This window comes from Phalangium opilio, unplaced genomic scaffold, assembly GCF_054372755.1.
Source record: "Phalangium opilio isolate 3A_F unplaced genomic scaffold, DU_Popi_V2 ptg000022l_1, whole genome shotgun sequence".
Lineage (NCBI taxonomy): Eukaryota > Metazoa > Arthropoda > Arachnida > Opiliones > Phalangiidae > Phalangium > Phalangium opilio.
The window spans coordinates 2,051,618-2,066,488 of record NW_028324154.1 but is presented as its reverse complement, the minus strand read 5'-3'; the positions used below and the strand labels follow the sequence as shown (position 1 = coordinate 2,066,488).

General features: G+C 36.4%; 3 non-coding genes across 3 annotated transcripts; all 3 read left to right on the top strand.

Annotated features, from left to right (window-relative positions):
• The first annotated feature begins 4,382 nt into the window (after positions 1-4,382).
• On the top strand, positions 4,383-4,455 carry TRNAK-CUU (transfer RNA lysine (anticodon CUU)). Its single transcript has one exon. It is a non-coding gene; the product is annotated as a tRNA-Lys (tRNA).
• Positions 4,456-4,676: 221 nt separating this feature from the next.
• TRNAY-GUA (transfer RNA tyrosine (anticodon GUA)) lies at positions 4,677-4,749 on the top strand. The gene has a single exon. It is a non-coding gene; the product is annotated as a tRNA-Tyr (tRNA).
• A 513-nt stretch (positions 4,750-5,262) lies between these two features.
• On the top strand, positions 5,263-5,335 carry TRNAY-GUA (transfer RNA tyrosine (anticodon GUA)). Its single transcript has one exon. It is a non-coding gene; the product is annotated as a tRNA-Tyr (tRNA).
• The last annotated feature ends 9,536 nt before the right edge of the window (positions 5,336-14,871 follow it).

Genomic DNA, 14,871 nt, shown 5'->3' with positions numbered 1-14,871 from the left:
ATATTTTGGGTTTGAAATAAATAAACTCATGATAGTAGTTATAACGAACAAAAAGTCAAGGGAATGGCACCGGTAATGAGCAGCAGAAAGAGAGGAAAGTTTGCTTCAAGTTAGCAGAGGGACATGGTAGTGAAAATGGTAATCTTGAATTTTGTTCGTTCAAACCTTAATATATCATGAAAAATTCAAGTGAGGAGGCGGCAATACCTAGAAAGATTGATTTTGGCAGATAACAGCGAAAAAATTATGTTCTACACACACTAGGACTATGGGAGAGTTTCTGGGCCGCAGGTCGCACATGATGAAATTTCAACTCCAGTTTACATCAATTCTCCCTGGTCGTACTAGTAGCTGGTTAAGCTATAGTTTGCTCAGGTTCTGTTAGTCTCGAAAGGGTTATATAGTCCTTGTAACTCTTAAAAGGTTGTTGTCATGGCTAAACAGACCGCTATTACAGTTTTTATTGTTTTATGGGTTATTTTGACACGTTATCTCCCAAAAGTAATTAATGTAATGATAAAATGTTTTCGGGGAATGGAATTGTGGTCGAAAAGCCGAGATAAGTAAATTTTTGAAATTGATTACCAGTAAAATAATTTATTTCAACGGAAAACGGTAATGGAACGTTGTTTTTTCTTAAGCATGCATTTAAGTTTCAATTAAATAGAAAAATTAATATCTGATCCTTCAGACAAGTGATAACCTCAGACTTATCGATACTTTTTAGGTCTTGATTCTAATCAAGACATTTTTGATTAATATCTGTTCCTTCAGTCTTCATTTTAATTAAGAATGTTAAGAAACTGTTTTACATTTTCAAAATCTGCACTAAGCAGAAACATATATAAAGGGGACCATAAATTTAGCTCAATCAAACATTTATTTATAATAATACTTCAAAAAAAACGTAAATCAATAAAAGTTTGTATTCTTATTGTAATTAACATAATACAATTTTTTACAATGACCAGTTTAAAAATTGCCTGGTCCAGTTCAAAAATTAAATCGGAGGGGGGTCAGTGGTCCACGAGACTACTGAGAAAGTTCAAGGGTACCATTAAAATTCTAATATTTTAATTATCCACTTCTTTGGTTTAGCAGACGACGTGCAGGAAAGTCGCTGGCCTAATGTCTAGTTTAAAAAATCCATATTTGGTCACGGACCAGAAAACTCACGTAAACGCGAAGCGAATGTCGAAAACTACGTATTTTCCGACTGAGGAGAGGCGAAATAGCCCGGCCTCCTTTTACGTCCCCCCTAACCGAAAGGTTAGTGGTTCGAGCCCAGCCAGGAGCGGTGTTGTGAAGTCTCTGATGTAACGTAAAAAGTCAAAGTTTTGCCAAAATACGTGACGATTATTGTTCTTCATAGCTTCCGTGGTGCAATGGTTAGCGCGTTCGGCTGTTAATCGAAAGGTTGGTGGTTCGAGCCCAGCCAGGAGCGGTGTTGTGAAGTCTCTGATGTGACGTAAAAATCAAAGTTCTGCCAAAATACGTGACGATAATTGTTTTCAAAGCTTTTGTGCTGCAATGGTTAGCGCGTTCGGCTGTTAATCGAAAGTTTAATGGTTCAAGCCCAGCCAGAAGCGGTGTTGTGAAGTCTCTTATGTAACGAAAAAAGTCAAAGTTTTGCCAAAATTCGCGACGATAATTGTTTTTCAAAGCTTCCGTGGTGCAATGATTAGCGCGTTCGGCTGTAAACCGAAGGGTTGTTGGTTTTAGTCCACCCGGGAGCGTTGTTGTGAAGTCTTATAAATAACGTAAAAATTCAAAGTTTTTCCACAATACCTGAAGATCATTTACTTTCAAAGCTTCCGTGGCGCAATGGTTAGCGCGTACAGCTGTTAACCGAAAGGTTGGTGGTTCGAGCCCAGCCAGAAGCGGGGTTGTGAAGTCTCTGATGTAACGTAAAAAATCAAAGTTTCGCCAAAATATGTGACGATAATTGTTTTTCAAAGCTTCCGTGGCGCAATGGTTAGCGCGTTCGGGTTTTATCCGAAAGGTTGGTGGTTCGAGCCCAGCCAGAAGCGGTGTTGTGAAGTCTCTTATTTAACGAAAAAAGTCAAAGTTTTGCCAAAATACGTGACGATTATCGTTCTTCAAAGCTTCCGTGGTGCAATGGTTAGCGCGTACAGCTGTTAACCGAAAGGTTCGTGGTTCGAGCCCAGCCAGAAGCGGGGTTGTGAAGTCTCTTATGTAACCAAAAAAGTCAAAGTTTTGCCAAAATTCGCGACGATAATTGTTTTTCAAAGCTTCCGTAGTGCAATGGTTCAAGTACCTACAAGCACCCACAAGTACCTACAAACACTCACAAGTACCCACAAGTACCTACAAGTACCAAAGGCAGTGTGGGGGACCTTTTCGAACTTAACTTGTTAGCTCACACAAAGCTAGGTCCCCTTGTTTTTCAACCACCACGAGATTTGAACCTAATAGATTTAAAAGTGCTAACATCATAAACTGACTCTTTACACTGCTTAAATATCGCAGATTGGAATGGTTTTGAAAATTTAAATTTAAACATACTTAGACTTAATTATAGTCAATGAAAATTGCTTAGCGGAATGTTAGGTGTTGTACCTTCCATTTAAAACCGTTTTCAAGTCTAACAAACGTATAGTTTTTCTAAAATCGGATTAACCGGAATGTTTTTTTCCAAAAATTTCCCATGTTATTTCTATGGGAAAAATTCCAGTTTTTCAACAAAAGGTGTGATGAATTTTATGGAAATGAAAACCACCCTTAGCAACTTTATTTTTTATAAAATTAACTAATTTATGAATCTCTTTGAAATTTTAACCACATATTGTGGGCCAGAATTGTAGTTCTGTACAATTTTTTAAAAACAATTTATGCAATACAAAAAAAACTACAGCCAAACAAAAAACCCTCCTTATACATTAAGAGCAGTATGAAGTCTTATCTAAGAGAGCTACCGCTCTCTCAGAATTATAATTTAATTAGTATCCATCTGGATTATGCTCTTTCCAGGAAATGGACGTTGAGGGTGAATTTCAAATTAAATATGCTCAGTAAAGCTAAAATTAATGCTGTAGTGTAGCGCAATAGTGTTAGTTCAATTTATAGTGTAGTTTAGTTTTCGCCGAACTACCTGAATTTTTAAACTTCGCGCCTTTTCATGAATTTAGATGACAATGTAAATTTATTTAAGTGCTAAGTGTGAAATAGGCAATTTGAGATTAGACGAACTACTCGTGTAGTTATCACTTTAGTCTTTTACCCTAATTAAAAGTTATCCTTGAATTTTACCCAAAAAATGTTCTTTTCTGTTCATTCCACTTTAATTACGCCAAATTAATATGAAATTGACACTTAAATGTGGTTCCGCAGTATTGTTTTAGCTTATAAAATGAGTTTCAATAAATAATTTTCCCTAATTATCTTTTGCCGAACATTCGCGCCTTAAATGTTTTTCTATGATAATGTAAATTTATTTAAGTTTTAAATGAAAAAATCGGTTGGACGAACAACTCGTGTAATTTTATTATGAATTATTTAGTTTCATTAAAAATTATTCCTGTCTATTCGGAAAATATGGTTGTTTTGCGTTAATATCTCATTAATTATACTTAATTAAGTTGATATTAACGCTGTACCTTGGTTTATCAATTACTTTACAATATGAGTTTGATTTCTTCTAAACTTAATAGGAGTTTTTGTCTTTGCCGACGCGCTTGTATTTTTGCTTTTAAGTATACCTTTAAAATATCTACCTTCGGAAACTGAAAAATGGGCAATGAAGCTGTTTTAAGAAAAGGGTTTCCGTCCACTGCGACGTCTCCTTCGACTTATGTTTTGTATAATCAGAACAGGGTTAAACAATACGGCCCAAGGGCTCGTAATAGTAGCCACATCGTACGTGTGAATAGCCCCTCTATACCCTACCCTAATGAGTGGATAACATAAATTAAAAGAAAATAAATATAAAAACCCCAAACATACAAATTCATAAGTATCCGACCCCACAGATAAAAATTCAAAAGTATCCGACCCCACAGATTAAGAGGTACCCCACCCCACATCACCCCGACATTTTCGAGATAAAATTTAAGGATAAAGTCTCGAGAATTCTATCAAGTCTCTATGGCAAGAAAATGAATATAAAAAACTAAAAGAAAAATAGAAAATAAATATAAAAATCTAAAATAAAAAAAATCAGAAGTGTCCGACCCCACAGATAAAAATTCAAAAGTATCCGACCCCACAGATAGAGAGGTACCCTCCCCCTATCCCCGACACTTTAGAGATAAACTTAAGAATAACAAGGGTGCCACCCAGCCAGGAGCGGTGTTGTGAAGTCTCTGATGTGACGTAAAATGTCAAAGTTTTGCCAAAATACGTGACGATTATTGTTCTTCGAAGCTTCCGTGGTGCAATGGTTAGCGCGTTCGGCTCTTAACCGAAAGGTTGGTGGTTCGAGCCCAGCCAGGAGCGGTGTTGTGAAGTCTCTGATGTGACGTAAAATGTCAAAGTTTTGCCAAAATACGTGACGATTATTGTTCTTCAAAGCTTCCGTGGTGCAATGGTTAGCGCGTTCGGCTGTTAATTGAAAGTTTGGTGGTTCAAGCCCAGCCAGAAGCGGTGTTGTGAAGTCTCTTAAGTAACGAAAAAAGTCAAAGTTTTGCGAAAATTCGCGACGATAATTGTTTTTCAAAGCTTCCGTGGTGCAATGGTTAGCGCGTTCGGCTGTAAACCGAAGGGTTGTTGGTTTTAGTCCACCCGGGAGCGTTGTTGTGAAGACTTATAAATAACGCAAAAATTCAAAGTTTTTCTACAATACCTGAAGATCATTTAACTTCAAAGCTTCCGTGGCGGAATGGTTAGCGCGTACAACTGTTAACCGAAAGGTTGGTGGTTCGAGCCCAGCCAGAAGCGGTGTTGTGAAGTCTCTGATGTAACGTAAAAAATCAAAGTTTTGCCAAAATATGTGACGATAATAGTTTTTCAAACCTTCCGTGGCGCAATGGTTAGCGCGTACAGCTGTTAACCGAAAGGTTGGTGGTTCGAGCCCAGCCAGGAGCGGTGTTGTGAAGTCTCTGATGTGACGTAAAAATCAAAGTTTTGCCAAAATACGTGACGATAATTGTTTTCAAAGCTTTTGTGCTGCAATGGTTAGCGCGTTCGGCTGTTAATCGAAAGTTTGGTGGTTCAAGCCCAGCCAGAAGCGGTGTTGTGAAGTCTCTTATGTAACGAAAAAAGTCAAAGTTTTGCCAAAATTCGCGACGATAATTGTTTTTCAAAGCTTCCGTGGTGCAATGGTTAGCGCGTTCGGCTGTAAACCGAAGGGTTGTTGGTTTTAGTCCACCCGGGAGCGTTGTTGTGAAGTCTTATAAATAACGTAAAAATTCAAAGTTTTTCCACAATACCTGAAGATCATTTAATTTCAAAGCTTCCGTGGCGCAATGGTTAGCGCGTACAGCTGTTAACCGAAAGGTTGGTGGTTCGAGCCCAGACAGAAGCGGTGTTGTGAAGTCTCTGATGTAGCGTAAAAAATCCAAGTTTTGCCAAAGTATGTGACGATAATTGTTTTTCAAAGCTTCCGTGGCGCAATGGTTAGCGCGTTCGGGTTTTAACCGAAAGGTTAGTGGTTCGAGCCCAGCCAGGAGCGGTGTTGTGAAGTCTCTGATGTAACGTAAAAAGTCAAAGTTTTGCCAAAATACGTGACGATTATTGTTCTTCATAGCTTCCGTGGTGCAATGGTTAGCGCGTTCGGCTGTTAATCGAAAGTTTGGTGGTTCAAGCCCAGCCAGAAGCGGTGTTGTGAAGTCTCTTATGTAACGAAAAAAGTCAAAGTTTTGCCAAAATACGTGACGATTATCGTTCATCAAAGCTTCCGTGGCGCAATGGTTAGCGCGTACAGCTGTTAACCGAAAGGTTGGTGGTTCGAGCCCAGCCAGAAGCGGGGTTGTGAAGTCTCTGATGTAACGTAGAAAATCAAAGTTTCGCCAAAATATGTGACGATAATTGTTTTTCAAAGCTTCCGTGGCGCAATGGTTAGCGCGTTCGGGTTTTAACCGAAAGGTTGGTGGTTCGAGCCCAGCCAGGAGCGGTGTTGTGAAGTCTCTGATGTGACGTAAAAAGTCAAAGTTTTGCCAAAATACGTGACGATAATTGTTTTCAAAGCTTTTGTGCTGCAATGGTTAGCGCGTTCGGCTGTTAATCGAAAGTTTGGTGGTTCAAGCCCAGCCAGAAGCGGTGTTGTGAAGTCTCTTATGTAACGTAAAAAGTCAAAGTTTTGCCAAAATACGTGACGATTATTGTTTTCCAAAGCTTCCGTGGCGCAATGGTTAGCGCGTTCGGGTTTTAACCGAAAGGTTAGTGGTTCGAACCCAGCCAGGAGCGGTGTTGTGAAGTCTCTGATGTAACGTAAAAATCAAAGTTTTGCCAAAATACCTGAAGATCATTTAATTTCAAGGCTTCCGTGGCGGAATGGTTAGCACGTACAACTGTTAACCGAAAGGTTGGTGGTTCGAGCCCAGCCAGAAGCGGTGTTGTGAAGTCTCTGATGTAACGTAAAAAATCAAAGTTTTGCCAAAATATGTGACGATAATAGTTTTTCAAAGCTTCCGTGGCGCAATGGTTAGCGCGTTCGGCTTTTAACCGAAAGGTTGGTGGTTCGAGCCCAGCCAGGAGCGGTGTTGTGAAGTCTCTGATGTAACGAAAATAGGCAAGTTTTGCCAAAATTCGCGACGATAATTGTTTTTCGAAGCTTCCGTGGTGCAATGGTTAGCGCGTTTGGCTGTAAACCGAAAGGTTGTTGGTTTTAGTCCACCCGAAACTTTGATTTTTTACGTTACATAAGAGACTTCACAACACCGCTTCTGGCTGGGCTTGAACCACCAAACTTTCATTTAACAGCCGAACGCGCTAACAATTGCACCACGGAAGCTTTGAAAAACAATAATCGTCACGTATTTTGGCAAAACTTTGACATTTTACGTCACATCAGAGACTTCACAACACCGCTCCTGGCTGGGCTCGAACCACCAACCTTTCGGTTAACAGCCGAACGCGCTAACCATTGCGCCACGGAAGCTTTGAAAAACAATTATCGTCGCGAATTTTGGCAAAACTTTGACTTTTTTCGTTACATAAGAGACTTCACAACACCGCTTCTGGCTGGGCTTGAACCACCAAACTTTCGATTAACAGCCGAACGCGCTAACCATTGCAGCACAAAAGCTTTGAAAACAATTATCGTCACGTATTTTGGCAAAACTTTGACTTTTTACGTCACATCAGAGACTTCACATCACCGCTCCTGGCTGGGCTCGAACCACCAACCTTTCGGTTAAAACCCGAACGCGCTAACCATTGCGCCACGGAAGCTTTGAAAAACAATTATCGTCACATATTTTGGCGAAACTTTGATTTTTTACGTTACATCAGAGACTTCACAACCCCGCTTCTGGCTGGGCTCGATCCACCAACCTTTCGGTTAACAGCTGTACGCGCTAACCATTGCACCACGGAAGCTTTGAAGAACGATAATCGTGACGTATTTTGGCAAAACTTTGACTTTTTTCGTTACATAAGAGACTTCACAACACCGCTTCTGGCTGGGCTTGAACCACCAAACTTTCGATTAACAGCCGAACGCGCTAACCATTGCACCACGGAAGCTTTGAAGAACAATAATCGTCACGTATTTTGGCAAAACTTTGACTTTTTACGTTACATCAGAGACTTCACAACACCGCTCCTGGCTGGGCTCGAACCACCAACCTTTCGGTTAAAACCCGAACGCGCTAACCATTGCGCCACGAAAGCTTTGAAAAACAATTATCGTCACATATTTTGGCGAAACTTTGATTTTTTACGTTACATCAGAGACTTCACAACCCCGCTTCTGGCTGGGCTCGAACCATCAACCTTTCGGTTAACAGCTGTACGCGCTAACCATTGCGCCACGGAAGCTTTGAAATTAAATGATCTTCAGGTATTGTGGAAAAACTTTGAATTTTTACGTTATTTATAAGACTTCACAACAACGCTCCCGGGTGGACTAAAACCAACAACCCTTCGGTTTACAGCCGAACGCGCTAATCATTGCACCACGGAAGCTTTGAAAAACAATTATCGTCGCGAATTTTGGCAAAACTTTGACTTTTTTCGTTACATAAGAGACTTCACAACACCGCTTCTGGCTGGGCTTGAACCACCAAACTTTCGATTAACAGCTGAACGCGCTAACCATTGCGCCACGGAAGCTTTGAAAAACAATTATCGTCACATATTTTGTCAAAACTTTGATTTTTTACGTTACATCAGAGACTTCACAACACCGCTTCTGGCTGGGCTCGAACCACCAACCTTTCGGTTAACAGCTGTACGCGCTAACCATTGCACCACGGAAGCTTTGAAAAACAATTATCGTCGCGAATTTTCGCAAAACTTTGACTTTTTTCGTTACATAAGAGACTTCACAACACCGCTTCTGGCTGGGCTTGAACCACCAAACTTTCATTTAACAGCCGAACGCGCTAACCATTGCACCACGGAAGCTTTGAAAAACAATAATCGTCACGTATTTTGGCAAAACTTTGACATTTTACGTCACATCAGAGACTTCACAACACCGCTCCTGGCTGGGCTCGAACCACCAACCTTTCGGTTAACAGCCGAACGCGCTAACCATTGCACCACGGAAGCTTTGAAGAACAATAATCGTCACGTATTTTGGCAAAACTTTGACATTTTACGTCACATCAGAGACTTCACAACACCGCTCCTGGCTGGGCACGAACCACCAACCTTTCGGTTAACAGCCGAACGCGCTAACCATTGCACCACGGAAGCTTTGAAGAACGATAATCGTCACGTATTTTGGCAAAACTTTGACTTTTTTCGTTACATAAGAGACTTCACAACACCGCTTCTGGCTGGGCTTGAACCACCAAACTTTCGATTAACAGCCGAACGCGCTAACCATTGCACCACGGAAGCTATGAAGAACAATAATCGTCACGTATTTTGGCAAAACTTTGACTTTTTACGTTACATCAGAGACTTCACAACACCGCTCCTGGCTGGGCTCGAACCACTAACCTTTCGGTTAAAACCCGAACGCGCTAACCATTGCGCCACGGAAGCTTTGAAAAACAATTATCGTCACATACTTTGGCAAAACTTTGATTTTTTACGCTACATCAGAGACTTCACAACACCGCTTCTGTCTGGGCTCGAACCACCAACCTTTCGGTTAACAGCTGTACGCGCTAACCATTGCGCCACGGAAGCTTTGAAATTAAATGATCTTCAGGTATTGTGGAAAAACTTTGAATTTTTACGTTATTTATAAGACTTCACAACAACGCTCCCGGGTGGACTAAAACCAACAACCCTTCAAATATTTCGACTGAAACCATTGTTTTTGTACTTTTTACTGTAATTAGAGCCCAAGTAACTATTTTCATTCAGAAAACTGTTTAAATTCAATTTTCAATAAGAAATCGTTGTCACGGATTTTGTATCTTGAAGAAAAAAAACATGCGATTTTTTCGATACACTTTTGAACGAATCTTTTTCTGTGCAAATTTTTGACCGAATTCAGCTTAATAGCCTATATAATACTCATAGAAAGTGTTTTCATCTCGATTGATCAATAAATAAAAATGTACCTCGATTTTTTGTTACATTTTCAAAATCGACGTATCTCGGCCAGAGAAGCTCATTTTGAGTATTTTTTCACTATTTTCAAATATTTCGACTGAAACCATTGCTTTTGTACTTTTTACTGTAATTAGAGCCCAAGTAACGATTTTCATTCAAAAAACTGTTTAAATTCAATTTTCAATAAGAAATCGTTGTCACGGATTTTGTATCTTGAAGATAAAAAACATGCGATTTTTTCGATACACTTTTGAACGAATCTTTTTCTGGGCAAATTTTTGACCGAATTCAGCTAAATTGCCTATATTATACTCATTAAAAGTGATTTCATCTCGATTGGTCAATAAATAAAAATGTACCTTGATTTTTTGTTACATTTTCAAAATCGACGTATCTCGGCCAATGAAGCACATTTTGAGTATTTTTCACTATTTTCAAATATTTCGACTGAAACCATTGTTTTTGTACTTTTTTCTGTAATTAGAGCCCAAGTAACTATTTTCATTCAGAAAACTGTTTAAATTCAATTTTCAATAAGAAATCGTTGTCACGGATTTTGTATCTTGAAGAAAAAAAACATGCGCTTTTTTCGATACACTTTTGAACGAATCTTTTTCTGGGCAAATTTTTGACCGAATTCAGCTAAATTGCCTATATTATACTCATTAAAAGTGATTTCATCTCGATTGGTCAATAAATAAAAATGTACCTCGATTTTTTGTTACATTTTCAAAATCGACGTATCTCGGCCAGAGAAGCACATTTTGAGTATTTTTTCACTATTTTCAAATATTTCGACTGAAACCATTGCTTTTGTACTTTTTACTGTAATTAGAGCCCAAGTAACGATTTTCATTCAAAAAACTGTTTAAATTTAATTTTCAATAATAAATCGTTGTCACGGATTTTGTATCTTGAAGAAAAAATACATGCGATTTTTTCGATACACTTTTGAACGAATCTTTTTCTGGGCAAATTTTTGACAGAATTCAGCTTAATAGCCTATATAATACTCATAAAAAGTGTTTTCATCTCGATTGATCAATAAATAAAAATGTACCTCGATTTTTTGTTACATTTTCAAAATCGACGTATCTCGGCCAGAGAAGCTCATTTTGAGTATTTTTTCACTATTTTCAAATATTTCGACTGAAACCATTGTTTTTGTACTTTTTACTGTAATTAGAGCCCAAGTAACGATTTTCATTCAAAAAACTGTTTAAATTTAATTTTCAATAAGAAATCGTTGTCACGGATTTTGTATCTCGAAGAAAAAAAACATGCGATTTTTTCGATACACTTTTGAACGAATCTTTTTCTGGGCAAATTTTTGACCGAATTCAGCTAAATTGCCTATATTATACTCACTAAAAGTGATTTCATCTCGATTGGTCAATAAATAAAAATGTACCTCGATTTTTTGTTACATTTTCAAAATCGACGTATCTCGGCCAGAGAAGCTCATTTTGAGTATTTTTTCACTATTTTCAAATATTTCGACTGAAACCATTGTTTTTGTACATTTTACTGTAATTAGAGCCCAAGTAACGATTTTCATTCAGAAAACTGTTTAAATTTAATTTTCAATAAGAAATCGTTGTCACGGATTTTGTATCTCGAAGAAAAAAAACATGCGATTTTTTCGATACACTTTTGAACGAATCTTTTTCTGGGCAAATTTTTGACCGAATTCAGCTAAATTGCCTATATTATACTCACTAAAAGTGATTTCATCTCGATTGGTCAATAAATAAAAATGTACCTCGATTTTTTGTTACATTTTCAAAATCGACGTATCTCGGCCAGAGAAGCTCATTTTGAGTATTTTTTCACTATTTTCAAATATTTCGACTGAAACCATTGTTTTTGTACATTTTACTGTAATTAGAGCCCAAGTAACGATTTTCATTCAAAAAACTGTTTAAATTCTATTTTCAATAAGAAATCGTTGTCACGGATTTTGTATCTTGAAGAAAAAAAACATGCGATTTTTTCGATACACTTTTGAACGAATCTTTTTCTGGGCAAATTTTTGACCGAATTCAGCTAAATTGCCTATAATTTACTCATTCAAAGTGATTTCATCTCGATTGGTCAATAAATAAAAATGTACCTCGATTTTTTGTTACATTTTCAAAATCGACGTATCTCGGCCAAAGAAGCACATTTTGAGTATTTTTCACTATTTTCAAATATTTCGACTGAAAGCATTGTTTTTGTACTTTTTACTGTAATTAGAGCCCAAGTAACTATTTTCATTCAGAAAACTGTTCAAATTCAATTTTCAATAAGAAATCGTTGTCACGGATTTTGTCTCTTGAAGAAAAAAACATGCGATTTTTTCGATGCACTTTTGAACGAATCTTTTTCTGGGCAAATTTTTGACCGAATTCAGCTAAATTGCCTATATTATACTCATTAAAAGTGATTTCATCTCGATTGGTCAATAAATAAAAATGTACCTCGATTTTTTGTTACATTTTCAAAATCGACGTATCTCGGCCAAAGAAGCACATTTTCACTATTTTCAAATATTTCGACTGAAACCATTGTTTTTGTACTTTTTACTGTAATTAGAGCCCAAGTAACTATTTTCATTCAGAAAACTGTTTAAATTCAATTTTCAATAAGAAATCGTTGTCACGGATTTTGTATCTTGAAGAAAAAAAACATGCGATTTTTTCGATACACTTTTGAACGAATCTTTTTCTGGGCAAATTTTTGACCGAATTCAGCTAAATTGCCTATATTATACTCATTAAAAGTGATTTCATCTCGATTGGTCAATAAATAAAAATGTACCTTGATTTTTTGTTACATTTTCAAAATCGACGTATCTCGGCCAATGAAGCACATTTTGAGTATTTTTCACTATTTTCAAATATTTCGACTGAAACCATTGTTTTTGTACTTTTTACTGTAATTAGAGCCCAAGTAACTAGGTTACTTATGAGTAACTATAGTGAAAAATACTCAAAATGTGCTTCTTTGGCCGAGATACGTCGATTTTGAAAATGTAACAAAAAATCGAGGTACATTTTTATTTATTGACCAATCGAGATGAAATCACTTTTAATGAGTAAATTATAGGCAATTTAGCTGAATTCGGTCAAAAATTTGCCCAGAAAAAGATTCGTTCAAAAGTGTATCGAAAAAATCGCATGTTTTTTTTCTTCAAGATACAAAATCCGTGACAACGATTTCTTATTGAAAATTGAATTTAAACAGTTTTTTGAATAAAATCGTTACTTGGGCTCTAATTACAGTAAAAAGTACAAAAACAATGGTTTCAGTCGAAATATTTGAAAATAGTGAAAAAAATACTCAAAATGAGCTTCTCTGGCCGAGATACGTCGATTTTGAAAATGTAACAAAAAATCGAGGTACATTTTTATTTATTGATCAATCGAGATGAAAACACTTTTTATGAGTATTATATAGGCTATTAAGCTGAATTCGGTCAAAAATTTGCCCAGAAAAAGATTCGTTCAAAAGTGTATCGAAAAAATCGCATGTTTTTTTTCTTCAAGATACAAAATCCGTGACAACGATTTCTTATTGAAAATTGAATTTAAACAGTTTTCTGAATGAAAATAGTTACTCGGGCTCTAATTACAGTAAAAAGTACAAAAACAATGGTTTCAGTCGAAATATTTGAAAATAGTGAAAAAATACTCAAAATGAGCTTCTCTGGCCGAGATACGTCGACTTTGAAAATGTAACAAAAAATCGAGGTACATTTTTATTTATTGACCAATCGAGATGAAATCACTTTTAATGAGTATAATATAGGCAGTTTAGCTGAATTCGGTCAAAAATTTGCCCAGAAAAAGATTCGTTCAAAAGTGTATCGAAAAAATCGCATGTTTTTTTTCTTCAAGATACAAAATCCGTGACAACGATTTCTTATTGAAAATTGAATTTAAACAGTTTTCTGAATGAAAATAGTTACTTGGGCTCTAATTACAGTAAAAAGTACAAAAACAATGCTTTCAGTCGAAATATTTGAAAATAGTGAAAAATACTCATAATGTGCTTCTTTGGCCGAGATACGTCGATTTTGAAAATGTAACAAAAAATCGAGGTACATTTTTATTTATTGACCAATCGAGATGAAATCACTTTTAATGAGTAAATTATAGGCAATTTAGCTGAATTCGGTCAAAAATTTGCCCAGAAAAAGATTCGTTCAAAAGTGTATCGAAAAAATCGCATGTTTTTTTTCTTCAAGATACAAAATCCGTGACAACGATTTCTTATTGAAAATTGAATTTAAACAGTTTTTTGAATGAAAATCGTTACTTGGGCTCTAATTACAGTAAAAAGTACAACAACAATGGTTTCAGTCGAAATATTTGAAAATAGTGAAAAAAATACTCAAAATGAGCTTCTCTGGCCGAGATACGTCGATTTTGAAAATGTAACAAAAAATCGAGGTACATTTTTATTTATTGATCAATCGAGATGAAAACACTTTTTATGAGTATTATATAGGCTATTAAGCTAAATTCGGTCAAAAATTTGCCCAGAAAAAGATTCCTTCAAAAGTGTATCGAAAAAATCGCATGTTTTTTTTCTTCAAGATACAAAATCCGTGACAACGATTTCTTATTGAAAATTGAATTTAAACAGTTTTCTGAATGAAAATAGTTACTCGGGCTCTAATTACAGTAAAAAGTACAAAAACAATGGTTTCAGTCGAAATATTTGAAAATAGTGAAAAAATACTCAAAATGAGCTTCTCTGGCCGAGATACGTCGATTTTGAAAATGTAACAAAAAATCGAGGTACATTTTTATTTATTGACCAATCGAGATAAAATCACTTTTAATGAGTATAATATAGGCAATTTAGCTGAATTCGGTCAAAAATTTGCCCAGAAAAAGATTCGTTCAAAAGTGTATCGAAAAAATCGCATGTTTTTTTTCTTCAAGATACAAAATCCGTGAACACGATTTCTTATTGAAAATTGAATTTAAACAGTTTTCTGAATGAAAATAGTTACTTGGGCTCTAATTACAGTAAAAAGTACAAAAACAATGGTTTCAGTCGAAATATTTGAAAATAGTGAAAAAAATACTCAAAATGAGCTTCTCTGGCCGAGATACGTCGATTTTGAAAATGTAACAAAAAATCGAGGTACATTTTTATTTATTGATCAATCGAGATGAAAACACTTTTAATGAGTATTATATAGGCTATTAAGCTGAATTCTGTCAAACATTTGCCCAGAAAAAG